This window comes from Mustela erminea, chromosome 16 (assembly GCF_009829155.1).
Source record: "Mustela erminea isolate mMusErm1 chromosome 16, mMusErm1.Pri, whole genome shotgun sequence".
NCBI lineage: Eukaryota > Metazoa > Chordata > Mammalia > Carnivora > Mustelidae > Mustela > Mustela erminea.
In genome coordinates this window covers 65,102,433-65,118,419 of record NC_045629.1, presented here as the reverse complement: position 1 = coordinate 65,118,419, position 15,987 = coordinate 65,102,433, and the positions used below count along the sequence as shown (strand labels likewise).

Here is a 15,987-nt window from a genome sequence, read left to right as displayed (position 1 = left end):
TGTATCAGACACTCCGACCATGTCACATAATTAACTCAATAAAACATAACTATGCACGTTTGCAGCATAGGTATTTATACAAATTTCTTCCCAGACAGTTGGCGCATGTCCATGGCCTAAGGGAGAGTGCTCTCAAGGGAAACCGACCAGTTTTGGCACTTCATCCTGTCTCAGAGTGAGATTTTTGTGGGTTGGATTCCAAATGTTATTGAAGTTGCCTAGCTACCACATCTCCATAGAAGGAGAAACAGAATTTGACAGCAACTGGCCATGTAGCCAGTTCCCAGGGCTTATCTTGACACCTGGGTGGTATGGAGTTTTCCATTTGCACCTATCGTATCCTCTCTGAGTAAGGCTGACTGTGGGCAAAGGCTAGGGTGTGTAATCCTCCACGACTCCTGATTCACATCTAGTTGTGGTAGCTTTCGGGCCCTTGTGAATTGGAAGAGAATTTAAAAGTTAGTGAACAGATCTTGTGGAGCCCTCATGTGCCAGGATATGAGACGGGGGTCCAATAAGGCCTGATCCGAGGACGTTGTGATGATGAAGGAAACTCCCCTGAGGAGAAGATCATTCATCTGGCGTTGGGAGAGTGTATTGGCAAGAGCCCCGTAGAAGCAACTTGCCCATGTGGTGACTCAAGGAGAAGAGCGTCATGTGTTCAAGGATCTCAGAAAAGCTTACCACAGCGGAAAAGAAGACAGTCATGATAGAGGAGCAACAGGTCAGTCTGGGTCAATTTTTACAGGATCTTAAAAAGAGTTATGAAGAATCTTAGCCTTTAACCTAAACACAATAGGGAATTATTGCTGGGCCTTCGCAGAGAAGCTTTATGAGTCACAATTATGGTTTTAAAGAGGTCCTACTGGCTACTACGAGAAAAATGGGTCCGTGGTGGTCTGAGCGAGGTAGTATGAGATGGAGGAGACCAGTTAAGAAGCTGTGATGCTTTTATTATTCCAGACACAACATGGTGGGAATATGTACTACGGTAATGCCACACCAGAGACGGAAGGGAGGAGAGGGACCCAGGGGGCATTTTAGAGGTGCAGTTGACAGGCTGGATGGCTGGTTTGGCAAAGGGAAAGGTAGAGATAAAGGGAAGGCAGAGATCTAGGACAGACATGCTCATGAATGCCCCTGAGAAACAGAGGAGGAGCAGGAATCCTTTGGGATGTTCTAGAGGCTTGTGAGAAAGGCACAACCTTAGTGATCTCTGGTTCTCACTGGGTCTCCCCAGCTCATGGCTTCGAAGTCTATTGGCTCACTTGAGTCTCCTATGCAGCTAAATTTAAGTCCATTGTTGTTGCTTTTTATTTTTTCTGGTTAACTTATGGATATAATAATAGGATTTAAGGGGGAAAAGAGACCTTTTCTCTTTTTGCTTCTTCTACTTCCCCTTCTCCCCCAATTTATCTTTTGAGGCCATCCGGAGAGCCTTTGATGTAGAAGACAGAAGTGTGTGTGGGTGAGCGTGTGGCTTGGTGTTTAGTGTGTGGTGATTGCTTACATCACATTAAACCCACCACTCCCAGGACTTAAACAAGAAAATCCGTGATATTTCGGTATAATATCTCTGCAGGGAGATTTCTAATAACTGTAATTTGTGCTAACAGAAAAGACATGATCTCTTATTACTGCTGGTGGGAAGATAATAAATGTGCTATGGCCTAGACAAGGGGAAGAGTGTGACCAGCACGGCAGGGAGGGAGAACAGGAGAGACCACTCAGCCCTGCCCCGCCCGTTACTTTCAGAATAGTGTTAAGGACTATTAGGAATAGGAATTATAAGGAGTTAAGGAACTATAAGGAATTTAAGTCTATTGAAAATTCCTTTCTGAGTTTTGGAACCCACATGATTTAGTAATTTCAATTATTTACAATAAGACATATAGGAAACACATACAGCATGAAGCCTCCTTGGTAATAGGTAAATTCCAGGTAAGAAATGTAGAAAGAATGATAAAATTAGAGAAATCACAATTTTGTAATTCCTAATCAGGCAGAAGAAGGACCTGGAGGGCTCATGTTTATGATTTGCCCCAGTTCCTGAGAGCCTGCAAGGTCCCAGGGCCAGTAATGACATGGGAATTGAACAGAGTGATATGTTTCTGATTTCACCACTTTCGACCAGTAAGACTACATGGGGACTTTACACAGCCAGAGAGTTTAAGTTTCAATTTTCTCATTTGTAAAATGGTACCATGGATTGTATCTGTCTCTCACTAAGGATGAAATGATATAAGACATAAAGTATTGAGGGGCACCTGGGTGGCTCAGTGGGTTAAGCTTCTGCCATCGACTCAGGTCATGGTCTCCGGGTCCTGGGATCAAGTCCTGCACCAGGTTTTCTGCTCAGCAGGGAGCCTGCTTCCCCCCTCTCTCTCTGCCTGCTGCTCTGCCTACTTCTGATCTCTCTCTGTCAAATTAATAAGATCTTTTAAAAAAAGATATAAATTGTTGAGCCTTTATTAACAAAAAATCTCTAAGTACCTACTCTGCAACAGGCACTAATTTAACACTCACTTGTTGTAGACATTGCTCTGGGCACTAAAAATAGAAAGTAGACAAGATACCCCAGCCTCCAGCTTCATAAAACTTACAAGTTTGTAGTGGGACGACACCAAATACGGTGTAGAGGCACATCAGGAAAATATTACAAGTCATACTAAGTGTTGGAAGGAAAGTAACTGTCCCATTCTGAGTAGTCAGGGAGGGCTTCTCTGAGGAGGTGACATTTAAACAATGCGGAAAGAGGGGGAAATATTGGTGGGAGAAAGAGGTATGAAAATTCTAAAAAGCCTTGTCTTCTTTGTGGAATCTGCTCTAGATTGTTTGTGCCTTCCCCCACCCCCCACACCATCATCCCCAATTTGTGTGCTAAAATCTAACCTGCAAGGTGGTGGTATTAGGAAGTGGGGTCTTCGGGAAATGAGTAGGTGTATGAGGGTGGAACCATCATGAATAAAGTGCCCTCATAAGAAAGATACTTGACTCTTCTGTCCCAAGAGGACACAGTGAAAAGCTGTCTATGAAGCAGGAAGTGAGCCCTCACTGGACCCACAGAATCTGCTGACGCCTTGATCTTGGACTTCTCAGCTGCCAGAAGAGTGAGAAATAAATTTCTGTTGTTTATACACTACCCAGCTCGTGGTGTTTTTGTTATAACAGCACTAATGGACTAAGACAATCCATGGAGATAAAGCCTGCAGTGTGTCATGGGGTTGCAGAAAATGAGCTGGAGTCTGTTCATTCCGGCTGTGAGAGGTAGAGTTGGGAATTAGGAATTTTTTTTTCCAAAAGTGACAGGAAATCGGTTCAGAGCTTTGAAACAGATAACAGATGTTTTGTTTTATTTTTATTTTTTAAAAATGTATTTATTTGAGAGATCTCTTTCTCAAATATCCCTGAGCAGGGATAGGGACAGAGGGAGAGGGAGAAAAAGACTCCCCGTTGAGCAGGGAGCCTGACACAGAACTCCATCTCAGGACCCTGGGATTGTGACCTGAATCTAAGTCAGACCTTTGACGGAGGCATCCAGGTGCCCTGTTTTTGTTTGTGTGTTGTTTGTTTGTTTTTAAGATGTATTTATTTGAGAAAGAGAGCATGCAGTGGGGTGGGCCAGAGGCAGAGAGAGAGAGAGAGAATCTTAAGCAGACTCCTTCCTGAGCATGGAGCCCAACCCAAGGCTTGATTTCATGGCCCCGAGATATGACCTGAGCAGAAGTCAAGAGTCAGGGGCTTAGCTGACTGAGCCACCCAGGAGCCCCTCTGGTGTATGTTTTAGGCATATTTCTAATGTCGTATGGATCTAAAGCAGGTTAAGAGAGGACAGTGCACGGTCAGGAGGCAGTTGCACTCATCCACAAAATAAACAATGGTGGCCTGGTCTAAGGGAGCAGGGGCCGAGAGGGAGAGAAGGACAGGGATTCCAGATGTACTTGTGACAGAATAAAGAAGACTCGATGGCAGTCGGTGTAAGGAAATGGAGGTGCAAAAGTAGGAATCGGGACTGGGACATGGGCTTCCAGCTAACTCACGGGGTGGGGTGGCCATGGCATTTATGGGGCTGAGGACAGGACCGAGGAGGGAGGAAATGGCCCAATCAAATCAGCAGCTCTTTCTAACACGTGCTAAATTTGAGATTTCTCGAAGGAGAAACTCAAGTACAGACATTTTCTCCCAGCAGGAAAACAAGTAAGTGCTATTTATTATTAATAATAATATGCTTAATATCCTTATTGGATGAAGCTGTTGCTTGGAGTGTTTTCTTAGCAATTCTTCTTTGGGAACCTAAAATAATCACAAATAACTCTTCAAAAATTTGGGGATTCTATTTTGGCAAGATGTAATTTTATCACAATTAAATTCAGTGTACTAAATGATGTCAGAATATTTTAACTTTTTAAAACCATGATTTAAAAAGAAAAATATACAAATAGAAAAAATACAAACATTTAATCCTGAGGGCCAAATTGAAATGGAGACCTCTACTTCATTCAGTCTATAAAATCAGTCAACAGAATCGTATAATTTTGAAAGCCATATGATAACTCGCCAATTTTTATCATAGTTACATGAAAAGACAATATACCGTTCTTAGATTTACTTAATGTGTTTGTTTTATGCTACAAATTACTTTAACAGCAGCATTATTGAAAAAGCAAATGGCACAAAACCTTTCCTTCAAATCCTGAAACATTTAATCTAAATCACTGTAAAAAACAGATGTTCATTCACACTGTCACTTAAAAATATAGATACAAGGCCCCAGAGTGAGGCAATTAGAAGTAACTGTTCCCTCAGCAATTTTAAATTGCTTGTGTTCAGCTGACATTTCTTGTGTAACTGAAAACCACATGATTTTAAGGCTTGCCTCTTTTTATCATTTGAAAAAGTAGAAGACATTGTAATTTCTTACTGCTTTTTCAAATAAGGAGATTTTTTAAAACCCTTAAACATACTGTTTATTATCTGTTATGTTGTCAAATGATCAAATGCTTGGTTTGAACAATAGTTACCTCATATACTATTCCTGGCATCCCTGAGAAAAGCCAAGGAGTACATTTTTCTTTCTTTAATAATTTTTTTAAGAGATTTTATTTATTTGACAGAGAGAGAGAGAGATCACAAGTAGGCAGAGAGGCAGGCAGAGAGAGAGGAGGAAGCAGGCTCCTCGCCGAGCAGAGAGCCCAAAGTGGGGCTCAATCCCAGGACCCTGGGATCATGACCTGAGCCGAAGGCAGAGGCTTAACCCACTGAGCCACCGAGGCACCCCTGCCAAGGAGTACTTTTTACATTAAACTAACTTGAATCTGGTTGTGAATGAGAGGGTGACCACCTTTCCTAGTTTGCTCAGGACTGAGGGGGTTTTAAGCATAGGGATTTCAGTTTTAAAATTAGGACTTTCTTGGGTAAACCTGGATAATGGCCCTTGAGTAGGGGCAAGGGAAGTGTTATTTTTACATATGTGCATTTTAAAAATTTGTGCGACTCCAAACATCACTAAAAATGGAATCTGTTTATTTTGAGGTAAAAAATAGATCTTTAGAAATAGCTAGTAGATTTTAGTTGTCCTCAAGGCATGTTTCAAGCTGGGACTTGGTCTTACCTTTTTGCTATAATGCCCACCAGAGGCACTTTATAGGTATGGATTTAACAGGATGTTGACTGGTCAAGAAAATTAAAAGGGAGAGTGATACCACAATGCAGGTGTTTCCTTCCCTTCCCCCAAGGCCCCTAACTCTCAGATTTTCATGAAAATGGACAATTACTATAGTCTATCCTTTATAGAATTCATCTTGGGAAGAGGGAAGTGTGAGAAACTTTCAGTTTCAAGACTGATAAAAAAATTTTATGAACCAGAATACAGATTGGTAATAAATGTATTTTCTTTTTGTCTTTTTTTAGATTTCATTTATTTATTTATTTTAGAGAGTTGAGGAGGGCAGAGGGAGAAGGAGAGAGAGACGCTCAAGCAGACTCCACACTGAGGGGGACGCGGCGTGGAGGCAGGTCTCACCCTCAGGACTCTGAGACCACCGCCAGGAGATGAAATCAAGTGTCTAACACTTAAAATGACTGTGCCCCCCGGGGCACCCTGGAATTTTCTTCCTCAGAACTAGAATTTGTTAGGCTGCTGCAAAAAAGTCAAATTTTAAGCCCACCCTTGTCCTTTTTTTGCTCTTTAATGAAATAGCTCTTCTTCCGTGTGTTTTTCCATGATTAACAGAAGCATTTGGTTTGCAGTTTTTAAGGGAGCTTAAAGAAAACATTCTCTTTCTGTTCCTTTTATTTAATTTTTTAAAAATAAATAAAACTCACCAAACCAGTTAGTCTACATTCTTGGTAAAGCATTACCTGTTTCTTAATACAAGGAAGTAAAAATACATAAAATATATATAAAGGAGTGTTGGATCAAGGCCATGTACCTTACTGTTTATGCTGTCACTTGAGATGGGAGATCAGAAGCTCTGTCTTTCATCCTACATATTGTTTCCCAGCCCCGGGACTGAGTCAGCGGGGATGCTAACTGCATGTACGAACACAGGTGAAGTTTTGGTGTAAATGGGAAAAAGGGCAAGGCAAAAACATTAGCGGGTTTCCCTTCATGCCATCTACCAATGGGAATCGATTAAAGTTATTGCGCAAGAAGCGGGGTGTGGATGCCCAGGGAGGAGGTGGCCTGGGTGGTGCCCCTGACAGTGGAGGCTTCCAGCCCTGCCTGAACTTGTCTCAAGAGCAGGGAAAGGACAAAACAATTTTCTCACCATGTCAAAGTACATCCTGGTTTCTACAAACTGAACAAGTTTTCCAGTGGCGGATATTCTCGGATCATGGGGAATATTCGTATCAGTAATAGGCATTCATGTTAAAGCAAAAATATATTTAGTAGTAGTTTTAGTGACTGCCTGTCAACATACATGCGAATACACATCCTCTGGCCCCTTTTATTTAAGAACTCTGCATTTAAAGAGACATCTGACTTAGGTATCTTGTATTTGGGGATTATAGTTATATTCCTATGAATGGCTGTAGCAATCTAGAATGAGTTTGGAGAGATTTCCATGTGCTGCATCTACCCATCAGCTATTGGGTTAAGCCAATTCTGAAAAGAATAAAAAAATGCATTAGTTTTCTACTGCTTCTGTGATAAATTCAGTGGTGTGGAATAAACTTAAATACATAGATATAGATATGGATATATTTTAAAGATTTTATTTCTTTATTTGACAGACAAAGATCACAAGTAGGCAGAGAGGCAGGTAGAGAGAGAGGAGGAAGCAAGCTCCTTGCTGAGCAGAGTCTGATGCAGGGCTCGATCCCAGGACACTTGAGATCATGACCTGAGCCGAAGGCAGAGACTTAAACCACAGAGCCACCCAGGCGCCCCTAAACTTAAATATATTATCTGACAGTTCTGAAAGCCATGATTAGTGAAAACATACATGCGTGAAATTTGTAAATACATGATCTGAGTTTTTTCCATAAAAGCCCCAAAGTAAAAACTCCCAGAGCATCTATGAGTAGGTGAATGGCTAAATAAATTGTGATACTATGTAGCAATGCACACTACTCATACACAAAACCACCTGGGTGCATTTCCAAAGCATCATGCTGACTGAAAGAAGCCAGACAGAAAAGAGTATGTCCTTCATGCTTCCATTTATACGAAGATCTGTAGAAGAGGCAAAACTAACCCATGGCCCTAGAATCAGAACAGGGTTTTCCACAGTTGGGGGGATTGATTGTAAAGGAACACAAGGCAAGTTTCTGGGGTAATGGAACTATTCCATACCTTGTTGAAGCTGTTGGGTAATGGGTATATGCATTTTCCAAAACTCACTGAACTGCATTTCATTTTTAAAATGTGTGAATTTGGAGTACCTCGGTGGCTCAGTTGTGTCTGCCTTTGACTTGGGTCATGATCTCAGGGTCCTGGGATTGAGCCTCCCATTGGCTTCCTGCTCCGTGGGGGGCCTGCTTCTTCTCCCACTCCCCCTGTTTGTGTTCCCGCTCTCGCTGTGTCTCTGTCAAATAAAATCTTTAAAAAAAATAAATAATGAATAAATACATAAAATGTGAGAATTTCAGTGTATACTAATTTTACTATAAAAAGCAAATAAAAATAATAACAATTTAAATACAGAACATTACTCTGATTTTATTTTTGTGAAAGTATATTTTATGTTTTCCACAAATTACTAGAAGTAAATAAATTGATTTATGAATAAGGGTTATCTTCAAGTGGTAAAATCATTCATACTTTTGGGTCGCCTGGGTGGCTCAGTCAGTTAAGCGTCTGACTTGAGCTCAGATCATGATCTCAGAATCCTGTGATCCAGTCTGGTGACTCGATCCCTGCTCATAGTGGGATCTGCTTCTCCCTCTGCCTGGCCCCTCCCTCTGCTCCTGCTGTTTCCCAAATAAATAAAACCTTTTTAAAAAATATTAGTATTTTTGTTTCTTTACCCTTTCAATATTTCTGCAATTCATAGTTTATAATAAAGTCATTTAATAAATGTCACTATCACACACGTCAGGCCTATGACAAAAGTATTTGTAATTTTTCGTATCCTGTTTTATATTTGTTTATTTAACTTATATGTTCTTTATTAATATTATATATTATATTATATTAAATTTATTTACTTATATTATTTTATTTTATATTTATACATTTATAATATATTGTATTGCTTATTTCATTATATTTAGCTGTATATATACATTTTGTTATATTTATATATTATTTTATTTTATTTTTTCCAAATCAAATTTATTGGGAGCCAAACATAATTTATCAGTATAAATGCTGTTTAAAAAATTAAAACCAGGGGCGCCTGGGTGGCTCAGCGGGTTAAAGCCTCTGTCTTTGACTTGGCCATGATCCCAGGGCTCTGGGATCTCTGTCAAATAAATCAATAAAATCTTTAAAAAAAATTAAAACCAAACAGTAAAGAATGTCTTAAAGAAATCAAGCCTTGATCCTGGGAAGCATGGCAGAGCTCTTTAAATGTTGGTCATTTCCAGGGTTCCTGTCCTTGGTTCCTTACCTTTTTATCCACTCTAGGTACACTTTCGAGTGACCTTAATCACGTTCAATAACTACCTCACCACCAAGCTAACAACTTCCAATACCTTTGTCTATAGGGCTAATCTCTCTCCTGAGTTTCATGCCTGCATATTTCTCTGCCTTCTGGGTATCTCCAACTGAATGGCAATGACCTCAAATGCAACATTTTCCTGCTGGAAATAATTAACAAACCACTTCCCTAACTTCTTATCATCACTTAGCTGGGAACTGAAGGGTTTCTTCAGTTGCGGGTTTGTTACCCTTGTTTTCCCCCTACCTCCCCTGTGCATCTCATAGGTGCTAAGCTCTGGCTTTTTGGTCTCTGAAGTGTCTCTCACTCTCACGTCTGCCTCCTGCCTTTTCCCCCACGGTCCCACAGAGCCACTGTTGGGTCTCCTACGAGCTCAAGGCTGACCAATGTCAGTAACCTGCTGCATTATGCTTCTGCTTCCGCCTCAACCTTTACAGTTACTGTGTTTGGGCCCCTGCCAGTGTGCTCTTATCAAATGCAGCTTGGCTTCCCAAGAGGACATGGGAGCTAGCGTTGGTCACTTATTATGTGTGACTTGGGATCGGTATTCACTTTGACTTCCTCATCTCCACAGCGAGGAAACCATGCCTAATGTCAAAGTGCACTGAGGAGCCTTAGAAGAAACAATCAATAAAATGTGTTCTACATGGTGCCTGGCTCAACCAAAGAGATCAATAAATTATATATTTTCACCTGTTATTCATAGACTTAGCTTGATTCTGTGGACGTTCTTTAGCATCTCTGAAATCTTGAAATAACTTACTGCAACTTACTGAGTCATTGCTGTCCACTCTATACAATCCAAAAAGCAAGGCTGAGGTTGAAAAGAAACAGTGATCCATGAGATGTGCCGCCGTGAATATAGGACAGAGCCACACCCAGTTAAACTCCCTTCTCTTTCTGCAACAGGCGGGACAAAGGAATTCCTAACTTAATGGTCTGTTCTGATGTATATTTCACAAGTTCTGGCTAGGGGCGCCTGGGTGGCTCAGTGGGTTGCCTTGGGCTCTGGTCGTGATCCCAGGGTCCTGGGATCCTGCCCTGCATCAGGCTCTCTGCTCAGCGGGGAGCCTGCTTCCTCCCTTCTCTCTGCCTCTCTCTCTGCCTACTTGTGATCTCCGTCTGTCAAATTAATAAATAAAATCATTTTTTAAAAAAAGTTCTGGCTAGGAATTTTTCCTTCTCTTTCCTTCTTTCCTTCCTTCCTTCCTCTTACCCTCCCTCCTTCCCTTCCTTTTTCTTTCTTCCTGTGGTCATACAAGAAGCTTGTCAGACAGTAAAGGTGACATTGTTTTCCATTTATTTTAAAGTACCTATAGAATTAGGCTGTTTCTTTCTCTGTAAAATAAGGATGGAACTGTAATTATCTACTAGTGCAGCTGTGAGAATCAAATGATTTCATTCATGTATATTTCATGTAAAGCATATAGTTCCAGGCACATAGTAAGAACTCAATAAATGTTCATATATATTATTTGTGGTTCCTCACCTTATTATTATTACATTCTCAACTCACTCAAACTCTATGGCAATCTAGAGATAGAATCAAAATGGGTACGTGAACACACATTTAGGTAGTAATATCTGTATATCTACATAACACATAAAAACATATTAAGGATTTTAGTTCATTTTCTTTGATATAGTTTTCATTTCCTTTGCAGAAGGAATTTCTCATATTTCCAATAGATGACTGAAATGATTTCTCTACTGCCTCGCCTGTTCAATTTGGTTCCATTTAACTGATACTTATTGGGTTGAATATTCTGCGCGAGACACTTTTGTGTGGTAATGGACACCAAATGGCAAATCGTATTAATACATCCCAGCTCTTGTGGGGTTGAGAGTCTAACCATGAATGTAAATATTAAACAAGAGATTACAAGTTTGATCAATGTTATGTTTGGGGAAATGAATGGTACCGTGGGAAGATGCAGCTGTCACCCATTGATTTATGAGTTTCCAGGCAATGCATAAGCTGAGTTATTTAATTCATTTTGATAATAGTCTTTCAGACTATCTCTCCTATACAAGGAAACTTTTGCACTTCTTGTCTGTGTTATGTTAAAAACAAAACCTTTGAGCAGTGGACTTACCTTGGTAATCAGACACTAAAAAGCTTAGGATAAGAGAAAAAAGGTTCTGAACCATGTTACTCACTTAATCAGAATGTACAAAGTCAATGAATGAAATTCAGGCACAAATTTCTCACCACTGAATCATACTTTGGAGAGAACAGTGCACTTAATGAGTAAATAAATGAATTCAGTAAGCAGGATAGAAGTTTAATTATGAGTGTACAATCCTGAAATACATTCTTTAATTTTAGATTTGTCAGATACTGACTTTATAATCTTCAGCAAGTCATATTTTATCTCTATTACTAAGATTTTGCTCTCTCAAAACAGAAAATAATTAGAAGCAAACCACATCAACTATTTTGAATAAAAATTAGGAAATAAATGTGAGAAATAAAATCATGAAATTTTATAAATTTCAGTTTTACTTGACATTTAAAATAGCTATGCTGCCAAATATTGCAGAAATAAACAATCCTTAGCTTTAATAACATATACTATATTCTTCAAAGGAATTACAATCCTCTTTAAGGCAGAGTCTATCTTACTGATCTATTTAACTTAAAGACAGTAAATGAATATCTTTGCAAGGAATGAAGTGATTTTATTTATAATTTATTGAATAACTAATGAAAGATTTTTTCTAGTATATTTATGTATATATATACAATATGCTCATCTACATAACCAGCACCCAGCCATGTGTTTCAGTTTATGCAGAGTTGACAGTAATTCTTTCAAAAGCCCTTTTTGAGCATCTGCTGTATGCAGTCCTAGGCTAGGTGTGGACAGGAGGCAAAGATGAACAAGATTGGTCCCTGACTTCAAGCGGTTTACAATTATTACAATTATTTTACAACTAAGATCATTCTCTAAACATCATAAGTTATGTGAGTCATTTGTTTGCTCAAAGACACTGAATTTTCATGGTTGAAACCATGTAATTCATGTAATTTCATGTAATTTAGACTACTGTAGAATAGTGTGGGCCAAATATTTCTTCAGATAATTTTCAATTTTTGCATTACAATTCTTTTATAGTTGAAATAGTACTGTCATCAGTTTCACAGTTCTCCATCAAAGTCCTTGTCTTGATTTCTTTCTTAATCTGTCACTTTACTATACACTCAAGTATATAAATATAGTTATGATTGTCTTTTATTATAATCATAAGCTACCACCCCTTCCCTTCAATATCATATATGCTTTATGCCTCATGCTATGCGTGTGTGTGCGCACAGTACACACACACACACACACAGGATGCACACACACAAATATATTTCCACATCAAATAAAGGCTCACTCTATAAACAGGGCACAGTGAGATGTATAGAAATGAGGATGAGCAAACAAGTGTCCAGGAGAGAGAGACAGACAGACAGAGAGCTAGATTTACTGAGAACCAAAAATAACTGGCAAATAGCACAACTTAGAAGGCCAATGAACTTGACTACAAGGTGGCTTTAAGCTTTCAGTCTTCAACTCCAGCTCCCACACACTTCCTCTTCCCTAGAAAATAAAGGCACTAAATGGTACTGAACAGCCAGGTACATCGTTAAGTCATTAAACCAATAATAGGAGCGGATAACTGGTAACTCAACATGAAGTAAGCTAATGATTACGATGATGATGATGACAATAATAATAATATCCAGATACAAAAATTCTGAAAGCATAGACATCTGGATTAGGGAAAATACTTTAGAAGTCCTCAAGGCATTCTTATTTTGTAATACAATACCAGAATTTATATTCATACTAATCACTTCAACTATCAAAAATGTTTCTACATTTCATGTGGTCTTTTGAGGAAGAAATGTAATTACAATAATTTGGCATATAAAGTTGTCCTCCAAAATTGTTAACACTGTTTAAGGGTTTGATCACTGCATAGGGAAAGTTCCATCAATCTTGACACCCTCCTCTGAAATACTTTATTACCTAGTATCTGTGTAAATAAGACAGTCACTCTCTTTTCCTGGGCACTAATCCTACATATCTCTTTCTTTCTGGATCTGGGTGATGAGATTTCTTTAAACAAATACAGTGTTCTAAGCATCCATACACGAAAGATTTGCCTCTGCTGTTCAATGAGGTATCAGTTGAAGTCTGTCATACTTTGTGAATGACAAAGATTTAGAAGTTCTTATCATACACATTGTATTTTGAAAGTTACTCCACAGTCAAGAATATGAGTAGATTATATGATCTTCCATTTGTGGTGTGCAATTTCATTTACTCAAGGCTTTTCTGTTAACCTACCCAATTTCTCTGAATGACTATAATGTTTCTTGGCTAGTTATACCACTAGCCCTTCTGGAACTCTGGAATTTAAAAACACAAGCCTTTATGCATCTTTAAAACACACACACACACACACACACACACACAATCATCATCATCATCATCTAATGTCTGTTTTTGTTCATTTTAATTTTTTACACAACCACCAAGTTTGATTATAATTTGGTTTTCAATCCAGATTGGTGGTTTATTGCTTACATTTTTTTTTTCAAATTTTCTTTTTTTCCTTTCTTCTACTTTTTTTTTCCTGGTCATTTACATCTATTCCTCCTCCTGTTAACCCCAGTTGCCCTCAGTAAAACCTGCACTAAGGGCAATGGTGGGGATTGTCCATTAGGGTTCCTTGGCCCTCCTTAATTAAGGGGGGGGGGGAGTAGCCTCAAAGACTGAAGTGTAAATTTGCATAAATGAGTCATATAGGAATGTAGAAGATACAGATTTTATGCCCTCCACAAGGGAAAGGATTGGTGATATATTTTTCTTCATGTACTAATTAGGTGATTATGAGTTATTCCCATCCTTCCCTAGGGCAGATGGCTTCCTTCACGCACGAGAGAGAGATTTCTGTGATAGCTCTTGCTTCCATAACCTTCATTGTTTGTAATCCCAGAGAAGACAGATGCATAATCTCTCCCCCCATCCGCTATTAAACCTTGAAAAAAGGAACTGGCCTTGTGCTGGAGTCACATGTCCCTTTCTGAACCAATCACAGTAGTTGGAGAAAAGAGTTGATCTGATTGGCCAGTTGAGGGCTTGTCCCCACCCCCACAGTGAGAAAGAGGCTAATTAATGTTTGTTGGCTGGGTCGCAGCCACACAGAAGTGTTGAGCACCTTACTGAGGTCCATTATGGGGACTACTCCAGGGCGCTTTGTTTGTAATGTTAAGCTCACCAATTCTGCATTTTAAAAAGTGCTATCTTGTGTCAAATGTCCATGGTTTAAACCTGCGATTTTGTAGCAAATGCTTTTCTTTTCTAAATGGAACACGTAAATTGCCAACTTGAATGCAGATCGACTTTTTAAAAAATGTAGGCCTGTTGGTAGTGCCTAACAATGACAAGTAACAACACATAAACATGAAAATCAAGATCACGCAAGAGCAGAATCATGTTAACAGTAGTGAAATCTATTTTAGGTCCATTAGAAAAGCTTCGGTAGGTACCAGTAATGAGTTTTAAAGCACCTGGGTCAGAAACACCAAACAAGCTGCTAGTTCACCACCCCGGATTCATTAATCATTTCTGTTGCCTGCAAAACAGGTCTGTTAAAATGCACCTGTATTCAGTGGAGGAGACACTGATCCATGAACTTCTCAGACAGGAGGACTGCACAGATGTGAACTACCCAAAACAGCTTCAATAAGATTTTTGATACCACCAGGAAGAAAAGATTAGGAAAAATGACTTGTAGAATATTCTAGATGGACACATATTTCTCCATTAAGTTTCCAAGTAGAGTAGATGCTCGGCATAGAACTTCACTGGAAGCTCTCTTTTCTGTCCTTCCATTCCGATTTGCTGGTTTTGCATATGTACTTGCTCACTTGCTAAATCGCCATGACCCATTCCTCTGGCCAGTGAATTGCTGCAGAGACCAGGCACCTGTGTTACCTCTGCATGCTTCAGCTGTTAGCCAATGACACGTGTGCCTATAAAAACTCAAATGTGTAATGTGTTTGTTCCCAAACCTGGTTTTGCCAGTTCATCTATTACTATAATAAAATAGTGAAATATTAATAAATTGAGGTAATATTCATAGTAGAGGAGTTGTTGATGTGGAAATTAGGTTAAATCCATTGTAAAATCTTGACTAATACAATTTTTAAATGCTGTATAATTAGGTGCATGCTCAGATATTTTATTTATTTTATTTTATTTTAAAGATTTTGTTTATTTATTTGACAGAGAGATAGAGAGAGCCCAAGTAGGCAGAGTGGCAAGCAGAGGGAGAGGGAGAAGCAGGCTTTCCATTGAGCAGGGAGTCTAATGAGGGCTCAATCCCAGGACCCTGGGATCATGACCTGAGCTGAAGGCAGACACTTAACTGACTAAGCCACCCACGCGCCCTGCATGCACAGATTTTCAAGGGGTTACGTTGGCCATCTTGTTTTCCCCTCAGACTCAGGTTCCTCCATGTTTCACCTGTGATACCTTCTGATGCCCCCCTCAAATTCACACTTATTTCCTTTTCCCATCCTCTCTGGTTCTTTGGGAGGCCGACTCATAGGGACTTATTCATGAATGGACTCCCTGGATCTCTGACTTCTGTTTGTTTTGGTCAGTGAGAATCACTGGCAGGAGATCAGAGGTTTTATTGAGTATTTCTTGCACTGGTTCCTTCCTGGTGGGATCACATTAGATTGGCTACACTCCTGGACCAAAATTCTCATTTTCTGACAGGTTGCTTTCTCTCTCTGGCTCCTGGTAACTACTCCTTCTCTTTTCATTTCACACCTCCAGGTAGGAACTGTCATCAGATTTTACCAGCCGTATGG

The 15,987-nt window shown here is 39.5% G+C and overlaps 1 long non-coding RNA gene across 2 annotated transcripts in view; it reads left to right on the top strand.

The window, feature by feature from the left end:
• Nucleotides 1-265: 265 nt before the first annotated feature.
• The window catches only part of LOC116575398, a 52,372-nt gene continuing 36,650 nt past the window's right edge, over nt 266-15,987 (top strand). For both annotated transcript variants that reach the window (XR_004279754.1, XR_004279753.1), the window contains exon 1: nt 266-724. This is a non-coding gene — a long non-coding RNA (uncharacterized LOC116575398). The remainder of the gene's footprint in view (nt 725-15,987) is intronic.